Consider the following 5561-nt stretch of genomic DNA (forward strand, 5'->3'; position numbering starts at 1 on the left):
TTTGCACTGCTATATGGCTTGCTCGCTCTCTTTCCTTTTTTCTCGCTTCCTGAAGATGGTGGTTTCCCCACCCAGAGCAACAATGGCAGAGAAAGAAAAGAGTTTCCTTAATTAATGTGTTTGATATGTGCTGGCGCCTGCAGCATGCTGGGCACTCAGCTAGCTGCTGGGGGCACGGGGAGGGAGGGCTAAAGGGACTCAGAGAAAATGATTATTACACATTTATCTGGTCACTTGTGATTTCCTGAAGATCACCGAACTCCTGGGGCTTATAATTTGTTGTAAGAAGGTAGGCGACCGTGAGAGCTAGGACTTCTTATCCCAGGTGAGTTTGCCCACCTGTCACTCCTTCCGCCCTGAGCCTGGACTGCTTGGCCCTGGATAGGCTGTATTATTTATGGCTCCCTTCTCAAAAGGACATGACCGTTCGCTGACCCTCCTCTTGTTACTCTCACACAGGAACCCACGGCTTGGATGGGTGGGGATGTGGGCTGGCGGCTGAGTTTGTTAGTCTGCTTGTGGAAATGTGTGTGTCATGAGTGTGTGGGTGGGGTTAAAGCAATGGGTGAAAGGAGAGATTGGAGATAGAGAAGAGTGGCAAGCCTTGGGACTCCCCAGATCCGGAGTTATGTAGAGAGAGGTGCATAGGAAGCGTTTAAAAAGGAATAGCAGGGAGGCCAACCGAGTTCCTGTGGCCGTGTGAGTAAGGGCTTCCAGAGGCACCAAGCCACGGCACCTAGTACTGTACAGGAGGACCTCTGCGAGTTCCAGGACAGCCAGGGCTACCTAGGGAAACCCTGTCTCAAAATCAGTAGATAAATAAATAAAACCGGCCTGCTAAACTGGTGAGTTACAGACCAGAGTGGCTAGGAACTGCGTCTGCCACCACCTGGGACAGTCGGGAGGCGGAGGTAACTTTGCTCAAGTAGCCATTGTTAGTCTGGAGTCAGCTCCCAGGAGTTGGAGTTTGACACAGTAAGCCATGTAGAGGACACTTACTGATGGGGGGGGGGAGGGGGTGAGGAAGATTCTAGAAAAGATGCTCTATTGAGCTGTTTGGGTTTCTCAGATGTTAGTTGTGAGGCACATAGAAACAACAATGGCCACAAAGTGCTAGTGTGTGTCCACGCCGCGAGTTCTGCTCAAGTGAACTTGTTCTCACACAAAGGCCAACAGCACAGAGATTTGGGGCCTGCTGTGGGCAAGGACTCCAGAACATAGCTCTCCCAAGAAGATGTGGGGCACACCTATAATTCAGGATTCTGGGGCAGAAGGATCTCTAATATGCAGCCAGCGTTTCAATAGCATGGCCCTTTCTGCCGTCATTTCCCTCAGCAAGCACGCGTCCAGAGCAAGCAAAAGGCGGCAGATGGGATCTTGTCAGAGGTCTTGGCGCCTTCTGGCCTCTCAGTGTAAGCATTTCATGATGCCAGATCTAGTCCTGTCGCTTAAATGGGTGTTTCTCTCTCATGGTACATGACCTTCAAGTCAGCTGACTACACCCATCAAAGGAAGGGTGATTCCAACACCAAATGACAGACTGTAAGGGGTAAGTAGGTGGGAACACCTTTAGGAGCTTTACTTCTTGACTTTGGAACCTCTGGTCAAAAGATCTATAACAGGGGCTGGAGATGGTTCAGCGGTTATGACCTCTGGCTGCTCTTCCAGAGGACCTGAGTTCGATTCCCAACAACCACATAGTGGCTCACAACCATCTCTAGTGGGAGCTCACAACCATCTCTAGTGGGAGCTGAGGCCCTCTTCGGCATAAAGGTGTATGTGCAGATTGAGCATTCCTACACAAATAATTAAATCTTGAAAAAAAGAAAAGATTTATAATGACTGAGAAATGACATCCAGCCAATTAGTGTTTTAACCCGGATGAGTCACTAGAAGGCCTGTTGGATAGCGACTTACACATTCTGCTTGTTAGACTGTGTGTCAGCCAGATCTGGAGGGGACCACATAAGCACTCTTTGGGGCCAGGGCTGGAGAGACGGCTCAGTGCGAAAGAGCATTTGTTGCAGAGGATCTGGGTTCAGTTCCCAGCACCCACATGGCAGAACCATCTGTAACTCCCGTTCCAGGATATCTGATGCCTTCTTTTGGCTTCCGAGGGCACTAGGGACACATGTAGTACACATACATGAGAGGCAGGACACTCCTACGCATAAATAAATCTACATTTTTTCTCTTATTGTAAATGGAGTCTTTTCTCATACAATATACCTTGATTATAGTTTCCCCTCTCTCCTTGCAGTTCCCCCATCTCTTCTTCCCTCCAGACCCACTCCCTTTCTGTCTCTCAAGAATGGGCTTCTAAGAGATAACAACCAAACATGACAAAATAAATTATAATAAGATGAAGCGAAAATGATCGGAGTATAGAATGCTTCACATATTTATTTGTGTGTCATCCTTTCACGGGGCAACCTAATCTTCTCTGTGTTGCTCCAGTTTTAGTACATGTGCTGCTGAAGTGAGCACAATCCTAAATGTTTTTAAAGGGAGAGAGAATTAATGTTCTTGCAGAGGACTGGAGTTCTTTTCCCAGTACCCATGTTGGATAGATAGCTCACAAGGAGCTATAACTCCAGCTTCAGGGGATCTGATGCCCTCTTCTGGCCTCCTCAGGCACCTGCACTCATGTGCACATACTCTCTCCACAGATACACACACAAATACACAGGTAAAATAAATCTGGGATCTGTAGATAGCTCAGTGGATAAGAGCACTGGCTGCTATTTCAGAGTAGCCAGGTTCTATTTTCAGCCCCTACATAGTGGCTCACAATTATTTGTCCCTCCAGTTCCAAGGGATCTGATGCCTTCTTCTGGCCTCCAAGGGCACCAGGTACACAGTGGTGTATAGGCACACATGCAAACAAAACACTCATTCACATAGAAAAATTTTTAAAAATGACTGTTTAAAGATGAAGACTCAAAAAGATCATAATAAGTCCAAAACCATCTCATTATAGGCAGGCTCGGTGCCTGGTATACACATAAATCAACAAGCTAAGTATACCATAAACAGATTTAACGGGACTGTGGTTCGCATGGAAAGGATTTGGTTTGAGTTCACTAACACTACACTGTGAAGTGGAAGGATACAGGGCAGAGGTGGGTGCTCAGAATGGTGTGCTCAGGACTGGGGTGTCCAGAGATGCCGAGGGGCTGAGACCCGCACTATAGGAAGACAGCGCCAGTGTCCTGCTGCTCTTTATAGTTAGGAAAGGAGACATTAATGCAGTAAAGATCTTGACATACTTAAAAGGATCACATACTCGAGGGATTAAGCTTGTTCAGGGTGGTTTTGGAGAGCTAATAAGAGTGTATGTAGCTAAGAGAAGGTGGATTCTGCCCAGAATGGGACTGCTTTAATGATTAGAGCTGTCCAAATATGGAGCAGACTGCCTCTTGTGGCCTCCACTGCTTCACAGGAGGCCTGCCGAAGGCCAAGAACTGGCTAGGCCTCTTTTGCAAGTCGCCTCTCAGCTTTTCTATCCAAACAGCTTTTTAAACTAACCCGCCTTTTATTAGCTAATGTCCTCTTTTATTGATGCTTCTGAAGGTCTTTGGTCACACTAAATCTTTCTGCATCCCAGTCTCTCCTTTCCCTTTTCTTCCTGTCCTCAAGTGATGGCGTGTGTGGCTGCGAGACTTGCTGGAAGACAGTGGCGAGTAACCTTGAAAACAAGAAGAGAATACAGCACTGTGCATAAAACAAACCGAACCCCAAATTTCTATTTTAAAAAAGGCAGGTTTGGGCTGGACATATGGCTCAGTGGTTAAGAGCACCGACTGCTCTTCCAAAGGACCTGGGTTCAATTCCCAGCACCCACATGGCAGCTCACAACTGTCTGAAGATCCAGTTGCAGGGGATCTGACACCTTCACACCAATGCACATTAAATAAACCATAAAAATATTTTTTAAAAAAGGCAGGTTCTTGGCTGACCTGGAATTCACTGTGTGGACCAGGTTAGTCTCAAACTCATATCCACTTGCCTCTGCCTCCTGAGTGCCGGAATCAAAGGCATGCGCCCCTACACCCTTCCTATTTCTTCTTTCTTTTTTTAAAAAAAGATTTATTTATTTATACAACATTCTGCCTCAATGTATGCCCGCACGTAAGAACATGGCACCAGATCTCAGTACAGATGGTTGTGAGCCACCATGTATTGCTGGGAATTGAACTCAGGACCTCTGGAAAGAGCATCCAGTGCTCTTAACCTCTGAGCCATCTCTCCAGCCCCCTTCCATCTTCTTTTTAACTGAGATAAATGCTTTAATTATTTAGTTTCTCCCAATCTTATTTCTAAATAAGAGTAACCAGGGATTCTGCCTTTGGGAGTCTGGGTTCCTGATCAGTTTCACCAACCTCTAAGCAAGGAGTCTCAGAGATAACAACAGGCAGAGGAAACAAAGGCCTATTTTGGTGTGTTAAACCAACAGCCTAGGGCCCCTGCTGAGATAAAAACAAAGTCAAACTGTTAGTTTAAGGGAGCATTCCAGACTTCAGTGAAAACAAACAAATAAACAAAACCTTGCAAAGAACATTCCAGAAGAGCACTGTGACTGGTAGCAGTACCTATGAGAATATAGGCCATTCTCATCGCTGACAGCCCTATAATGTAGTTTTGCCTTCTTTTTGTTTTAAACCTGTTTCATAGCCATTCTCATAAGGCAAGTTGTTTAGAGGTCTTGTTCATGAATGGAAAGCAATGACCTAGAGTCCAGCAGACATTTGCTGAGGCCTTGGCGCTGGCACAGCCCTTTGCAGGTTACTAATGGGTTGGGAAAGGTGGAACTCTCATTCACTTAAACTGCAGGTTCTCAATAGATGATGAGGGGATGCTGAAGACGGACAAGACAGACAAGCTGTGTCCTCATGGAGCTCATGTCTGGGGTGTCCCACCAGACACCTAGGAGAAAGGCAGTAAAGAGCTAAACAGAAAATTCGGGGTTCTGGGGGAAGGGGGACTCTGAATAAAATGATAGAGGGCGCACTGGGGAGGGGGGCTGCTTTAGATAAGGAAAGCATCTGTCAGGAGGGGGCAAAAATGAAGATGGCCTGAGGGAAGTACCAGGAACCTCGTGAAAGGCTCAGACAACTCCCAAAGGCGACCTTCCCGCCCTCAGTGCCTCCTGCTGTTGGTGTGAAACAACACGAAGCCAGGCAGAACTGGAACACAGGTAGGCCAAAGACCCACCAGCTCTCCATCACAACACCCCCACCTCGCAGGCTGTCACCCGATCCTTCTGAAGAGGCTGTGCCCTAACCAGTTTCCACCTTGCTTCTAGGGAGTGCATTGCTATACACTAGAATTTTTGTTTGTTTGTTTCGTGTAGGGTTCTGTTGGTCGTTTTCCAAGTATCAATCAGAACTGCATGCCAGCCTCCACTCCTTGGAAATAATTAAATGAAATGACGTACTTCGTTTTTTTCAGTCGGGTAAAGCACTGTGATTTGCATCTGTTGAAGGAATCTATCTTAAGTCTTGGGGCGGAGCCCTGTGGGACGACTCAAGTGATGGGGTGGTGGGTAGCGTTGCTAAAAC

At 46.8% G+C, this 5561-nt stretch overlaps 1 non-coding gene across 1 annotated transcript; it reads right to left on the reverse strand.

Annotated features, from left to right (window-relative positions):
- Window positions 1-2380: 2380 nt before the first annotated feature.
- On the reverse strand, window positions 2381-2487 carry LOC142842791 (U6 spliceosomal RNA). The gene has a single exon (XR_012909461.1). It is a non-coding gene; the product is annotated as a U6 spliceosomal RNA (small nuclear RNA).
- Between the last annotated feature and the right edge of the window lie 3074 nt (window positions 2488-5561).

The sequence above is a fragment of the Microtus pennsylvanicus genome, chromosome 1 (genome assembly GCF_037038515.1).
Source record: "Microtus pennsylvanicus isolate mMicPen1 chromosome 1, mMicPen1.hap1, whole genome shotgun sequence".
NCBI lineage: Eukaryota > Metazoa > Chordata > Mammalia > Rodentia > Cricetidae > Microtus > Microtus pennsylvanicus.